The sequence below is a fragment of the Mus pahari genome, chromosome 13, assembly GCF_900095145.1.
Source record: "Mus pahari chromosome 13, PAHARI_EIJ_v1.1, whole genome shotgun sequence".
In the NCBI taxonomy this organism is placed as follows: domain Eukaryota; kingdom Metazoa; phylum Chordata; class Mammalia; order Rodentia; family Muridae; genus Mus; species Mus pahari.
The window spans coordinates 31,034,183-31,050,649 of NC_034602.1; the positions used below are offsets into that span (position 1 = coordinate 31,034,183).

The 16,467-nt window shown below is 45.2% G+C and overlaps 1 protein-coding gene across 3 annotated transcripts in view; it reads right to left on the reverse strand.

The window, feature by feature from the left end:
- Stk32b (serine/threonine kinase 32B) overlaps positions 1-16,467 on the reverse strand; it is a 242,841-nt gene that overhangs the window by 224,767 nt on the left and 1,607 nt on the right. The window contains exon 1 of one of the 3 annotated variants that reach the window (XM_029545413.1): positions 1,776-1,830. The exons of the other annotated variants lie outside the window; for them this stretch is intronic. The gene's annotated coding sequence lies outside the window, so the exon portion shown is untranslated. Of the gene's footprint in view, positions 1-1,775; positions 1,831-16,467 lie in introns of those variants that run through there. 3 annotated transcript variants of the gene reach the window in all.

The window sequence follows — 16,467 nt, forward strand, 5'->3', positions numbered from 1 at the left end:
CACACACACACACACACACACACACACACATACACACACACATACACACAACACACACACTCACACATACACACAAACACACATACACACACTATGTGCAGTCTTGGCAAAACTCAGGCTTGGCTAAACACCTGGGTAATGGAGTGTGCCATTGCTAAATGATGCCTTTTGATTTGCGAATAGGAAGAAACCGTGGTGTTAGCAGGCATGGAATGGCCAAGGAACACTATCGCATCCTTTCTTGTTTGGGTCACAGGAAAGTTAGCCTGGATTAGGGGTCAAACTAATGTCCCTATGTTCACTGGCACTCCTCTGTGTCAGCAAACAGGGTCACGTTCTGAATTAAGAGGGCAAGTGCTTGGCGAAGCTTACTCACAGGATGCATGCAGCCTATTACTCTGGCTAGCCAGACTCCTCTTTTACCCTCAAGCTCTTTGTCTAATCCTCCTTAAAGCCTCCCCTATGGCCCCCCCACCTGCCAGGATCTGATAAGGAATTTAGCAACAGCAGGACTCCGGGATGCTCTGAGCTTGGCTGGATGGACATCAGAGGGGTCCACCTGGAGGATGGTCCCTGTCACTGGCTTCCCTGAACACAGCTTGGCCCTGCTGACCAGTGTGATGCGGACCCCTTACAGCAGTCAGAGGGCAGAATCTCCTGCACGTGTCTCCTAGGATATGGAAATGAGGGTCTATCATTCTATGGAAGGGATCAGCAGCAGCTGCGGGGGGGTGGGGGGGTGTCCTATACCATCCTGTGGCAGGGAGTGGCAGTAGCTGAGTTGGGGGCAGGGCAAAGCCACCACCTCACCTGACACTTGCTGCTTGAACTCCTGGCTTCAGCCAGGAAGCACCCAATACATTCTCACTTCATCCACATTTTCCAGAGGAAGAAAGTGAGGCTCGGGGACAGTATACGTATACGGGCGACCCAAGTGACTCAGCTAATACATAGCAAAACAAGATTTGAGTCCAGACCGAAATCTGTTCTTCTCCTCTCTGGCATGACTTTTAGTCACAAACTTAATCTAAGTAAACTTTACACAACATACTCTTCCCTGCTATAGGACTATCAGATATGCCTGACTCACTTAGCACTCACAATTCACAAAGTACCATTGACAACGTCCCACTCCCACCCCCCATGTCACTAATGAGGAAGCTGTAGGTCAGAAAGGTAAAAAAGCACTCAGGATTACCCAGCCAACAGATGTCAGGCCCAGACACCGGGATCCAGGGTCTCTGCATAGCAAGCATGCCCACTGGGATGTTCCATGAAAGACAAGAGTTTTGGGCAAGAGTTTTGGCACATCTCAGATGCACAAAAACTCAAGGCCTATTGGCCATTTCTAAACTGTGTTTTTAAAAGCTAATTACAAGCCGGGCGTGGTGGCGCACGCCTTTAATCCTAGCACTCGGGAGGCAGAGGCAGGCGGATTTCTGAGTTCGAGGCCAGCCTGGTCTACAGAGTGAGTTCCAGGACAGCCAGGGCTATACAGAGAAACCCTGCCTCGAAAAACCAAAAACCAAAAAAAAAAAAAAAAAAAAAAAAAAAAAAAAAAAAAAAAAAAAAAAAAAAAAAAAAAAAAGCTGATTACAAGACCCACAGTGGTAGTGTTGGGGAAAATGTCGGAGGTCACCTTTCTTCAGAGACCTGCCATTTAAGGTCACAGGTAAATGGCTAAACGGGTTACACTCTGATAACCTCTCCAGTGTGCCAGCCCCACTCAGCCACCGCCAGCCACCGCCCTGCTCTGCTGTGGTTTATTTACTTACGGTTCTCCTCAAAAGATGTCCACCAAGTACATTATCAACCAAGGTGGACCAAGGCGTTTACCGTCATTGGAGGAGGAGACTGACAAGCTGGTGAAGCGTTTGCCACACAAGCATGAACGCCTGGTTTAGATTCCAGAACCCATATTTAAAAACAAAATCCTCAGGTTTGGTGGGATATACCTTTGTTACACTTCTTACTCTAGAGCAAGGGAGACAGGGGCAGGAGACTCCTTGGGGATTCCTGAGCCTGCTCAGTCAGTGAACTCCAAGTTAAAGCTTATCCAAAGGGGAGTGTGATTAACCATTAACCATGGTGGTTTGAAGGAAAATGGCTCCCATAGGCTCATAGACTTGCATGCTTGGTCATCAGGACATGGTACTACGTTGATAGTCTTCACTTGATCTTTGGTTAATCTCTTCCCGGCTCACTTTCTTGGTCCCTTCCTGTTCTTCCTTCTACTTCCATGCTTCCCCACCACCACCCAGATCCTTTGAAACTGTGAGAAATTAGTCTTAAGTCCAACTTATTTGACATTATTAATGATACATTTAATCCATTTTCCTGCAAATGATACGGTTTGTTTCTCCTTTGTGGCTTAATAATTCTTTACAGTGCGTGCAGTGCACACTTCCTTTTGGCTTCCGCTCCCTGACAGGAGTCTGGGCTGACGTCATGCCTGGGCTGTCACAAGCAGAGCAGTGATAAACATGAGCAGGTGTCGCTGCTGTACGCTGACTTTGATTCCTTCGGGGATGTGGCCAGGAGTTGGATCTGGGTCACATGGCACTTCTATTTTTAGGTTTTTGAAGCCGCACACCGACTTTTGTAGTGGCTAGACTAATTTGCATTCCTACCAAGCCTGTGTAAGGTTCCTTATCTCCCTCACCCTACAGAATTTGTTCTTTGTGGTTTTGGCAGCACTGGGGATGAACCCAGAGCCTGGTGCATGCTGGGTAGTTGCTCTAACCCTGAGCTACACTCCCAGTCCCACTATAATTGCCTATGTGGAAGCCATTCTGACCAGGGCTGGCAGGAATTTCTCTGTGGTCTTCATTGGCATTACAGTGGCAGCTGTAAAAGCTGACCTTTATGTTCCGTGCGTTTATTGGCAGTTTGTGGGTGGTTGGAAAAGTATCTGTTTATGCTTCTCTGCTGATTGTCTCCAGGTTTTTTTGATGTTCACATTCTAGTTCTCTTTTTAACAGAACATTTTGTTACATCAGTTTCACATCAACCAACCAAAGATACCTAATGGTCTTGGCCATTTCCCAGCTGGCGGGAGTGTGTCCCAACGGCTCACAAGGTTTTGCTGAAACATTGCTTGACTTAGTTCATTCTCAGCCTGTGAATCAGCTTTCTGCCTATGCACCTTGCAGTGGCCCTTCCTGTAGTGTGTGTGTGTGTGTGTGTGTGTGTGTGTGTGTGTGTGTGTGTGTGTGTGTGTGGACATAGCCACGCCACGGTGCATGTGTGCTTGGCATGGAACAGCCTCGGCTGTCAGTCCTTTTTTATTGGAGACTGGGTCCTTGTTGTTCCCTAATACACTACTTCAGAAGCCCTAATGGCGTGTGAGCTTCTAGAAGCTCTTCCATCCCTGTCTCTCATCTCACCATGGAACATTGAGTTTACAGATGCAAGCCACTCCTCCAGGCTTTATAAGGGCAGTGAGTCCTCACCCTTGCCTACAAACCCTTTACCCACTGAGCCGGCTCTCACTCCCCTCTCCCAGTTTCCCAATACCTGGTTCTGTTTTAGCCATGCCTGGTTATTTTTGTTTGGTTGATTTGGGAGGGGTTGTTCCTATTGTTGGTTCTCATCTGTTTGGTATAGTATCTACACTTCTATTTTAGAGATTTGAACAAAAGAAGTTTTGTGTATTCACAAGCTCCTATGTAGTTTCACACACAACCAGTCCTACAAGGCCAGAGGTCCTTACCTCACTCACACAGCAACGCTGAACTTGAGATCTTTGCACTTCCTGTGTATTAATCCTCTGTCAGATAAGTGGCTGAAAAATTATTTGGCCTGAAATTTGCTTTTCCAGACATAACTCCTGTTTGCTTCCATGTTCTGTGTATTAAGAACACCATTTTCATTATTCTCCCATTGTATCTAGGCATTTGTGAGTGAGGTATGGTTCTTGCCGGAAGCAAGTGGGATCTTGCTTTTAAAGCCACCCATCCTGTCTGCATCTTTTAATTTGAGTAACTAAGACCGTTTACATCCAGGGTCATAATCTTATTGTTTTTTCCAATGTTTGATTCTTTTCTGATTTGGTTATCTATGCTTCTGCTAAGACTGGTTTGCTTCTATCCTCTTGTTACTGTGTCACCTTCTTCTTGTGGGCATGTAGAATTCCTCTAAATATCTTCTTTAATGTCAGGTTAGTGATCATAAAGTCCTTTAGCTAATGTCCATCCTAGAAGGTCTTTATTTATCCTTTAACCCTAAAAGACAGCTCTGCTGAGTAGAGTTGGAACTCTGGCCCAGCGTCTTTCAGGGGTTGGAGCACGCCGTCCCCTGAGCTCCTGGCTGGTGTGTTTCGCTTGAGTTCTTTGCTGCTGTTCTGACAGGTTTGCCTCTGGAAGTGACTTAAGTATCACCGTTTGCAATCCTCTATCTTTGTGCTGTTCACTTGGAGTCTTAATTCTAAGGTGGTACAGAGAGGTTCTTTTCTGGACTCCTCTGTTTGGGATTCTAAATGTACCCTATACCTGATTGTCTATAGTTTTCCCAAGATTTGGGAAGTTTCCATTATTATCATTCAGTAGGGTTTTGGTTTTGGGGGGGGTGCCTTTAACTTTTGCCTCAGTACCTTTTACTGCCCTCCCCCAAATAGATAAGTTTAGTCTTTTAGTCCCATCCCAGGTTTAAAAGTTTCATGTGCTTTCTTCATTCCTGTTATCCTTGCATCTTACTTTCCGATATTATAATTCATCAGCTCTACCTTCAAACCCTGGAAATTCTTCCCTCTGCTTGGTATAATCTGTTGGTAAGACTTTTCACTGTTGTTGTTGTTGTTGTTGTTGTTGTTACTACTACTAAGTGTTTGAGTGTCCTTACTGCTGCTGTAATCTCATCCTAAGCACCTTGAGGAAAGAAGAGGTTTATTTCAGGTCACAGTCCATCACTGACAGAAACCATGGCAGGAATTCAAGCAGAAACTGAAGCTCAATACTGCTTTACAGCTCACTCAGGCTCATGCATCGCTACCTCTTTGAAAAGGCTCAAGATCACCTTCCTGGGGAATGGTGCCGCCCATAGTAGGATGAGCCCTCTTGTATCAATTAACTATCTGAGTTTGATTCCCAGCAACCACATGGTGGCTCACAACCATCTGTAATGGACACCCTCTTCTGGTGTGTCTGAAGACAGCTACAGTGTACTCATATACATGAAATAAATAAATCTTAAAAAAAAAAAAAAAAAAACAGCCAATTCCTCACAGACATGTCTATGGGCTGACCTGATCTGGGCAATCACTCAACTGAAACTGGCTCCCCAGATGATCTTAGGCTGTGTCAAGTTATCAGCTAAAGATAACTGGGACACCGAACTTCTTATTTTCACTGAGATTTTTATTTTTTTATTTTTTGTTTCTTTTTCAAAATCAATCCCCTCCCTCTCCCAGACTTCTCATCACATCTCTTGCTATCTTCCTGGATGTGTCAAGTTTTTTTTGTTGTTGTTGTTCTTTTTAAAACTCATTGATGTTTTGAATCATTATTTTGAGTTCTTGTCTGTTATTTCATCCCCTTCAGCATATTTGGAGTTGGTTGCAGGAGAATCATAAACACTTGGAGAAGCCACATTGCCTCGCTGTTTAATGTCTTCTGCATTTCTATGGTAGACACGTGTATCTATTGAAATTGATATTTCTGTACTTTTATATGAAAGCCTTTCGAGGAAGCAGCTTTCCCTTGATGCTATCTCCAGAGCCAATGGACTGTTGTAAAATGTTGAATATATTTCCAAACTGAGCTAATTGCTTCCCCCAAGTCTCTACACTGACAACATTAACCTTCAGTGTATCTTCTCTGTGCTGCACCTCTCTAAGAAGCTGTGTTCTTCTGGCTCTTTCTGTCATTAAGCCATAGCAAAGCTATACAGTGATGCTTCCTTTTAATTGGCCATCATAATCCATCCCAAACTGTGTATTTTAAATGCTTCTGGAAGCACTAGGCATGGTTCCCTTACCTGCTCCTCAAACCCTGACGAGCTACCTCCTTGAGCTATGTTCAAAGAAGATGCGAGTAACTTCTGAAAGATTACATGGCTTTTGCTTGCCTATTCTGACTCATAGTCATGAAAAGTTAAATGCAATGCAGTGACTATCTGGGCTGGTAAGACTCACAGGAGAACCTAAGGTGAGAGAGGAGGAAGACCATACGTTAATTTTCAGAATAACTAGAATTGCAGCTGTGACAGACATGGTAAAGAAGCCTGTGCTGGCTTCATGGGACACTTGCTGGGTACCTGAATTGTCAGCTTGTCAAATCTAGAATCACCTGGGCCATGGCCTCTGGGCAGGTCTATGGGGTTTTTATTGATTACATTAATTGAAGTGAGAAGATCTACCTACTGTGGCTAGCTCTGTTCACTAAGCAGGGGATTCTGGGATACCTAAGTGTAGAGAAAGTGAAGGAAGCTTAGTGAGGAGGCATGCTCCCACATCTGTCTTCAGATGGCAAATCTAGTGTGACCTGCTGCCTCATGCTCCTGCCACTGTGTCTTCCCTGCCATGATGCACTGTAACCTGGAATTGTGAGTTAGAATCGGTCCTTTCTCCCTAAAGTTGTGTTTGAGTATCTTATCACAGTAACAGGAAAAGAAACTAACACAGCTACCCTGGGTCAGTGCTTGGGCAAGGAATTTAAGTCCAGTTACTAACAACTCAGTAAAGATGAACTGAGAGAGCTGAACAGGTTCTGGATTACCAATGGCCTCCAAGACCCATTGCAATGCTCATCTTTAGCTAATAGACCAGTGAGGGACACTGAAGGGTGTTAAGCCAGGAACTGGCATAGTTGTAGTGAATTAGCAATTCTGGCTGCTCTCTGTGAAAGCTATGCCCTTAAGTAGAAATGTCTGGAGGAGGGAGGTCTCTGGAGTTCAAACGATGTGCGGTGCTTGAACCAGATAACCAGTGGTGTTACACTGGCTAGTTTTCTGTCAGCTTGACACAGGCTAGAGTAATTTGGGAAGAGGGAATTGCAATTGAGATAATGTCAGCCCAGAAGTGGCACTACCAGTGGTGAGCTGAGACCTCCCACAGTCGTCATCAAGGAAGAAAACATGCCACAGGCCATAAGGAAAGTAAGTTCAGTGAGTATAACCACCTTAAAATGAAGACCTCACGAAGGACAAGAAAGGGCCAGCGGAAGGCAGAGCAAATGCATGCAACTCACAATGTCAGGGAGGACTGCAGCAAACCTCTGTAAACAAAAGCACACACTTCCACCAGGAAAGAAGGAAGACTCTGTAAGGTGGCCCTTGGCAGAAGCAGGAAAGCAAGGAAGAGCTAAATTAATGAAACAACCTCAGATTCCTTAAGGAGAGAACACATTGAAGCTGAAATGCCGGGCAGCTGCATGCTCGAATGACCGACAACGTGAAAAGCTCAGTAGCACAGAATGGTTGCAAAGCCAGGATGGACTGTCCTGTGTGGTCGCCACTAGCTATGCAGTTCCAACTGACTGGATCTTGCTGTGTATACCAGGCAGCCCTCAAGTTTAAAATCCTTCAGCCTCTGACTCTGAGGTACTTGTGCTACAGGCATGGCTTGGTCACTGTTGTATTGCTGTGAAGAGGCACCACAACAAAGGCAGCATTTGTAAGAGAAAGAACTCAATTGGGGGATTTCTTACCATTTCAGAATTTATTTAATTTATTTAATTTATTTTATTTATTTAATTTATTCCATTATCATCATGGAGCATGGCAGCACACAGGCAGATGTGGTGAGAGACTTAGGGGGGAGTCCCGCATCCTCATCTGCAGGCAGAAAGCCTAGGACTGGTGTGGCTTTTGAACCATCAAAGCCCATCCCCAGTGACACACCCCCTCCAACAAGGCCACAACTCCTAATCCTTCTGATCCATTCAGTGCCACTCCCTGATGATTTAAGTATTCAAATATTATGAGCCTATGGGGGCTATTCTTATTCAAACCACAACAATGTGTCACCAAGCCTGTATCTGTCCCCCAAAGCTTTCAAACACTTTAAATGTCTGGCTCAATTTAAGATGTGCCTTAAACAGATCATGCACACTCAATCACAAAAGCTTAGTGTCAATCGGCAGTGGTGATATTTGGTTAGATGTTGTTAAACAGACTGATATAATCACCGTCCCCATGGAAGCAGAATCAAGTGAGACTAAAAGAAGATGGCGAAGCATGCAAGGCTGGGACATGTTGACTAAGCCCTGTTTCGACAGCACAGTGCTCATGGAGAGACTGGGAAGTGACTGTGCTCAGTTTCCTGATGATACTTTGCTCTGGAAAGCATTTGTCAGGAATCTTAGAAAGCTGCACACGCACCTATTGTCTGCCAGAAGTTCTCCTTTAGCACATTTCTGAAAAGGTTCCTGCTCCTGTGCGTCGGGGGAAGCATCAGAGTTATGAACAGCAGAGTTGCTCACCAAAGACAAAAAAAAAAAACAAAAACAGAAACTGTACAAATATTTCCGGAGGGGAGCAATGAATAAAGGTCACACAATAAAACATTATACATCAACAAAAATGAACAGACTCCTGGTATCCATAACCCCATGGGTGAATCTTAGAGACTTGGTCTTCAGTGAGAGCAACAAATCACAAAAGAATGCCTAAAACATCTGACCAATTTTTAATGATTCCTGAACACAATACAAACTAAACACTTTTGTCTAGGGACAAGAATGTTTGGAAAAGGGAGGAAGAAATGTCCAGGGAGTATCAACAGAACTTGGCATGCTGTGTTTCTCCTGTAAGTTCAGGGGTGGTTTGATTTTGTGTCCAAGAAAGAAGTGTGTTGCAGGAATCTGCTGTTTTGAAGAACCGACAGGTCATGAAGGCACTCAAAAACGCCATTTCACTAGGGTGATGCCAGGATTCAAGATACAGCAGCTTGAGGAGTTGCGCAGAGAGGCTGGAAACATGGCAGGGAGAGGAAGGGAGGCTGAGGCTGAGGCTGTGGGAGTGAGGAAGGCTAAGGTGGGAGAAAGTCGGGAGGCACAGGTGTCTATCTGCAAGCAGCTCTTGCACACTGATAAACACCAAGGAGGAAAGCAACTTCTAGCAGTCTGGGTCATTTTGGCCAGTAACTCAGTGGCTGAAGAGAAGCTATAATGACCACACACAATTTATCTTTGGAAAATCCATCTGGAGGAATGACAGCATTCACAGTGGAGAAAAGGGATTCAGGTCAAATGTGCAGGAAAAAGGCCAGTTCAAAGAAGGGCTGCTTCTCCACAAGAAGTTCTGTCAAAGCTGAAAATTCTGAGACACTGAAAGACCACTAGAGCTGGATGCCCTCAGAGACGGTGGGCAGGGCCAATACTAAAAGTGAAAGCCTGCCAATGGGGAGACTTGCCCAATACCCCAGACATAGCTCAGGCATATCCAAGGCTACATTCTAGGAGCAAAGGTAGCAAGACTCTCCTCATGGGATTACAATATCCCCAGTCCATTCTCTGTGAGAATTCACATGAAACATGACTGACTGCTTGCCTCATGGAGGTCACTGCTGTGAAGGGAACATTCTCTGGAGCCTAGCATTACCTCTGTAACTTTTCAAGTAATTCATAAAACTATCTGTAGTTACACACTATATAGTTTATTAGTACACACCACTGTGTAAAACATATTAATCACATAAAAAGAAAGACAAAATCAAGCAATAGGATATGGAAGATCCATGGGGTTGCTCAAAAAAAATGAAATTACCTATTGGTATGCTGAAGAAATTGCAAGGCAAGTTCAGAGAAGTGAAAGCCATAGAAAAGATGAAGTCAGAAATTTCTGAGGTGGAAACTCAAGAGTTAACACAAGGAGCGTGATGGTTGCTCTTAACAGCAAGACAGACTTGAAGTGATTAAAATAAATAGTCCAAAAGAAAATGTTCAGACTCAAGCAAAGAGATGGCTTGAGCCATAAAACTCTGGACACAGAGTCTCTGTGGAAAGTCTCATGCCCCTGTACTCTTCATGTGATGATATGGGGGCAGTCAGCATTAGGGACAGTATCCAGGGGCAAAGAAGAATCCTTCAAAGCTAAGACACGTGAAAGTAGATGCAGGAAGCCCTCTGCACATGTGGAAACAGCCAGAACCTCACAGGGGGATACATTGTGCTGCACTCCTAAAAACAAGAAAATTAAAAAACAAAAACAAAAACAAAAAAAACAACTAAACCCTTAAGACAGGCAGACAAGGAAAATAAACTTGAACGGAACAAAGGCAGTACCAGCTGCCACCTCGCAGTTGGAATGATGGAGGACAGAAGACAACGGGATCTACTTCAAACTGCTGAAGGAGAAGATAGCAATATGGAACATGACAGCCATAAAATACTCAGGCATATACATCCAGACATTTTAAGACACATAGCAACTGGGGAGACTTTTCAGTAGTAGTCAGACATTAGGAGGAATGCCAAAGGAATAACTCAGTCAAGAGAAAATAATTTTAGTGGTAACACTTAAATGAAATACAAAATAAGAAATAAGAGTGGGGTGAACCAGAAATAGAACTGTCTCAAAAGGAAAAAAAAAAACAGTTAAACAAAGAAATCAAATAGGAACCAAACAAATACATATTAAAGCCAACAGCTGATAAACCAAAGATAAATCAAGAAAAATAATTGGGGAAGGAAGTGCAAACTGTCAAACCAGAATTGAAAAAGGAGCCCTTACTACAGATGCTACAGACACTAGGGATGTTGTGAGCAACACTGTGTCTGTAACTTGAAATTTACACATTGTAGCAGTCCTTCACAAATCCTTCCAGAGGATAGCAATGTCCATCTACAGTTCTGCTAATGGCACCAGTTTTAAGTCATTAAAATGATACTGAAGCCATCAGAAAGATACTCTTGGGGCTGGGGAGGTGGTGCCGTGATTAAGAATACCTGCTAGTTTTGCAGAAGACCTAGCTTCAGTTACTAGCCTGGACATGGAGACGCACAACCTGCTGTAACTCCAGTTGCAGAGGCTCTGCTGCCCTCTTTGGGCCTCCATAGGTACTGCATGCACTCAGTGCAAATAAATTCACGCAAGCTACACATACATGTTAATTAACAAAAAGTTGTTTGTTTGTTTTTTTTTAAGATAGTCTTTGCACCCATTCTCTGGAGACTTTTTGGAAGATTGCTCTCTCTCATATCTAGGAAAGTATGCCTACTAAGCAACTAGACTTAGACTTGTCTGCTTAGAAAGACTCAGTGGGCATAGAACTATAGAACTGCCCTGATATTTAGATCCTCCTGTAGTTTTTTTAGAAGTTGTACTTTCACTGAGTAAAGGGTGTGGCCACTGGTCCACACTTTTCTCACACCCTTTGAGCCAGGCAGAAGTAAAGCTCTGCCTTTTGGATAAGTCTGCTTGTCTTAAGATAGACAGACATGAAGTGGCACCTACCAGCTGGTAAATATTTTACCTGAGATAAGATGCAGATCAATGCTGCTCATTGGGATAAGCGTCATTCACATGTCCCTCACAATCTCAGAGGAAACCGGGATCTTTGAAGTTTTCCCAAGAAAGGGGTACTTGAGAGACAGCTCCCTGGTTAAGAGTACTTGCTGCTCTTCCAGAATACCAGCACCCACACCAGGGTAACTACCTGTAACTCCAGCTCCAGGAGATCTGACACCCTCTGCTGGCCTCCACTGACATCACACTCACAGGACAACTGTGAGTGAGGAGAGAGAGAGAGAGAGAGAGAGAGAGAGAGAGAGAGAGAGATGCATACATACATAATTAGAAATAAAGTGAGATTTCTGTTTTGTTCTGTATTTTAAGCAGAAGAAATGCTGTGCTGGCACTACCAACCCACCCTGGGAAGGTAAACCATTTACTTTGGTATCTTCAATGGTAGGGTATCTTGGTAAAATGAGCCAGAAGGCAAAATCTCCAATGAGTTAGGACACTCGGGGAGATCAAAAAGCCAAGTGCTGGAAGGAGAAAGATTCCCAAGTTGATGATGGCATTGACTTCATGTTTTCCTTGGCTGGGATGACTCTGCCTGAAAATGACCCCGGCTTCCCTTCATTGGTAGTTTAGGTAGCTGATTCTCCTCTGCTGTTTTAAACTTTCCCTCACTACCATGGTAACTAGTGCACCCTGTGAAGTGGGGGACCCTGAGATCCCTCTGAGAAGCAATTTCTCCATCTCCACCTTCCAGGACTCAAAGCCTCAATTTTAAGCACCCATATAACACTTAGCATCTTGCTCTTTCCAGTTCTCAGAGGAACACGGCAGCCTCAGTGCTAGCTGACGACAACTCATCCTCCTCTAACGCCATTCATTTTCCTCTCGATGCATTTAAACCTTTCCTCAACCTGGGGATCAATGCTGCCTCTATCTTCACACAATCCACTCCCTGGAAAGAACCACTCTTTTCTGCTGTCCCCTAAAGCAAGAATTGTGTCTTACCCAGCAGCGGCGGCGGGGGAGGAGGGAGAGCCCTGTGCCTCTTTCAACAGAAAGGAAATTGATATCTGAAGTCACTGCATGCAAACAATGTTTTAACACTACAGACTGCCTGGTGCACACACCTCGGTTTTTTGCTGCATGGGGCTGTCTCCTGGGCTCCCTGAATACTGGGACTGGGAGCTGCCAAGCTGATTGCAGCATACCATCCATTCTGCACACTCAATTCCCGGCTTGTTTGTTCCAAAGTAGAAACCTGAGAACAGAATCAGGAAGCCCATTCCACTCTAAAGTCCACACAAACGCCACTTATAAAATAAAACTGGGATGTCTGTGTTCACTCCTCGATAGCTTCAGAACCCAGAGGGACACAGAAAACTCACACACACACACACACACACACACACCCACAGAGAGAGAGAGAGAGAGAGAGAGAGAGACAGAGAGACAGAGAGACAGAGAGACAGAGAGACAGAGAGACAGAGAGACAGAGAGACAGAGAGAGAGACCACCTTCAGCCGACACTCAGGTATAGCTTCCCAATGTTCTTCAGTGACTCTATCCTGGGCCTGGCAGGTGCAAAGGCGGGGGGGGGGGGGAAGCAAGCCATTGCCACTCTTCAAAGAGGTTGCAGTCTCATTTAGAACATGGCCTGTGCTGCTCTTTGGATGCTGAACACTGCCCAAAGGCTCACACTCCCCAGCATAGCGGGAGGCGATCAAGATAGAGGTCCCTAAGTGGGACATCTGCCAGCTACTGGGGCCTTGCCCTCGGGGAGAGTTCTACCTTGGTTCTGCTGTTCGCTTTTGCTTCATAGCAGAAAGTTTTCCTCCACCACATGAAACATGCGCCCGTCCTCACTACACATCTAAAACAGCAGGGGGCTGATTGATCAAGGGTAGAAACTTGCAGAACTATGCGTCAAAATAAACCGTCTTTTACAAACCTATTACCTCAGATACGTTGTTATCTAGTGGAGAGTTGACTAACATGAGATTTAACCATTGCCTAAGTTGCAGAATCCCAAACCATTGTGCCCTTCCCTGGTTACAGAGCTGGAGACAGTGGTTTGAGTTCGGTCATGGTTGTTGGTGTCATTACTGTTTGAACAGTATTTGGACTCACTGCAACATCCACTTGCCCTCCTTCTGTTGGCATTCTGGTCTTCCTCAGATTTTTTTTTCCCCACATGTACCAGAGTGTCTCAAGTAGAGGTGACTCTACCTAGTGTCCAAGCAAGGCCTAAACATTTGGGCTGGCTGCTGAGCGCGTCAGATCTCCCTGCCTACAGAATGGTTCAAGTCTTAACAGGAACCAGTCATCGGTGACCCTGCAGTGATCCGAGGACTACGAGCTCTCTCCTCCACTTGGAGTCTCGGGGCTGGCTGGTGGGTTCCATGAGAAGAAAGTCTGCCCTAGCACAAGACATGCAGAGGAAAGCAGAAGACGTGTGAGGGAAGGTTCCAGAGACTACTGGAGAAGCCCAACTAAGCTATGGCTGAAGAGATTGGCACTCACTCACGTGCGCAGAGTTTATTAGCATCTCAGTTCTACTCTGAGTGTTCTTTTAGGCCTCGAGACACTGGAATTCTCATGAAGTTCCCATCCCAACAGAGCTCCAACCTTTCATGAGCCTACCCTTTGGTTTCCTCCTTATTGCCTTTGCAGTGATGTAGAAGACCCATTGCACTGTGATTTGGAAGCCAAAGAGCTCCAGAGGCCCATCTGCTAAAGACGTGGTTACCTACCCACCTATGCCACCAAGGGCAGGTGAAAACTTTGGGAGATGGGACCTGATAAAGGTGCAGCCACACTGGTTCCTACTCTCTACTATAAAACCCCTGTGCCGCCTCTCTGACCACCCCTCATTGTTCATTGAAGACGTAGAACTTTCAGCTCTGCCTGTGCCATGCCCGCCTGGATGCTGCCATGCTCCTACCTTGATGATAATGGACTGAACCTCTGAACCTGTAAGCCAGCCCCAATTGAATGTTGCTTTTTTATAAGACTCACCTTGGTCATGGTGTCTGTTCACAGCAGTAAAACCCTGACTAAGACAGAGCGAGACAGAGGGGAACTGAACAGAGACCTGATGCAGGATGGCCTGGCTGCTGCACCCAGATGACAAGGCAGGAGGGCAGCGTGGAGGCCATGCTGGTAATCTACATGCTAGCCAGAACCAGGGCTTGAAGCAGATACGGAAGGGGCCAAGTGGCCCAAGCCAGTGAGGTCCAGCAAAAGCACGTCCTGTTGGTTTTATATCATTTGCTCAAAGAGGTTCAGGTGGGGAAAGCGCCATCTTCCACCTTACCTCAGATGCCATTATAGTAAGCACACTACTATTTCACGCGCCACTAAGAGAGAAACACTGCCGATGATACCTTGACACAGCCATTCTTCCTGGGACACGAACATGCTCTGCAGAGCTTCTTGCTGACGGCATAGCATGACAACTGTTATCAGAACACAGTAAGTTCCATGTCCACCCCCACTGAGAACGGAGAACAGTTATACACTGGCAAACTTCCGGCTGTGGTTTATCCATTCAAGTCTTTAATATTAGGTGTGTTCAGGAGCTAGCACCTCACCATTTGGGGAAGCATGCTGGTTCACTGACCCCATTACCCCCTGACTAAAACCCTTCAGTACCTCCAGAATTCCTGAAAGATCAACTCCACACATCCAAATAACCCTGGGCCCTTTGAGGCTGGCCTGGCATTCAGGGGCTTTTGATGGTACCTTAAGGCTTGACACTTCTGCAAGACTTCAGTGTAGAGAAGAGTTTGCCCTCCCAGGGTAAGGACCCCTCTGCCATGGCTCCACTCCTGGCATCCAGCATGGAGTAATAGTGGGAAAGATTATGTGTAAATGCATATGGAATACATGAACTGGCAGACTGTACTCCACACGTGCACAGGAAATACGTGGGGATGGCTGTGAGTCACGTGTGTTCGTTCATGCTCTGCTGGACTGGAGCGTCCCAGACTTGTACTTCAACCTGCACTAAAACAGATGGCTGACCCAGGTTCAACAGAATCTGGATGGGAAACCAAGACAGGAAAACCAAAACATTGATGACAGAGCTAAGAAAGCATGAATGGGGTCATTGCCACGGAGGTGGCAAGTCCCTTCTGAGAGTTAAGCATGAAAGAAAGGGGTGCTTTTCTGAAAAAAATAAAGTGCACAGACATTACATATGGGGGGGGCATCTTACCGACCATATTTGGTATTTTTGTAAGGTGGGAATAATAAATGGTGACATCAAACAAGAATAATTATAAAAATATAGTTATAGGCTAAGGGTATGAGAAACTCTTTCATTTAATTTAGAGAGTTACTTCCTTTAGAAGTCTATAATCTGCCACACAAATGAACTATTACTATATAATACTTTGGGGTATTTGATTAAGGTGAGTTTAAATTTCTCTGGGGCAGAGAAGAAACTAGATAAGATTTTAGAGTGCTAATTGTTAAGAACTGCTAGTGTTCTATGTAGAGGCGCGTTTCAAGGGAGAGAACTAATATCAGGATTATGTTAGATGAAATAACTGTTGATGAAAACCTGATGTATACATGTAAAACTCAACCTGTTTTTAAAAAACAGAAATGTTAAGAAAACGATCAGTGTGACCTTATCCCCGGCTATACCCATGAACTCCTAAACAGGGGCAAAGCTACATGGGAGTCCTAACTCCCTCTGGCACATACAGAGCCTCTACCGTCTCTGGCTCCTACTAGCCCACTCCAGTCTGAAGACCAAGAAGATCCGGGCTGCCAACAGCCTGTAGCCATACTGAACCCTCCTTGCCTATCACCAAGGATGTTCATTCAGACCTACCAGACATGGCCTCCTGCAAGGAAGGACCACCTGGCTGGTTCATCAGGTGTCTTCACCTAAGTGGGGTCTCATCATTTTGAGAGAGCCAGCCTTGAAGGTTCTAGAAACCTCGTGTACCCTGTACAGAAGATGAGCTCAGAACCAGCTCGCTCTCTCTCTCTCTCTCTCTCTCTCTCTCTCTCTCTCTCTCTCTCTCTCTCTCTCTGTGTGTGTGTGTGTGTGTGTGT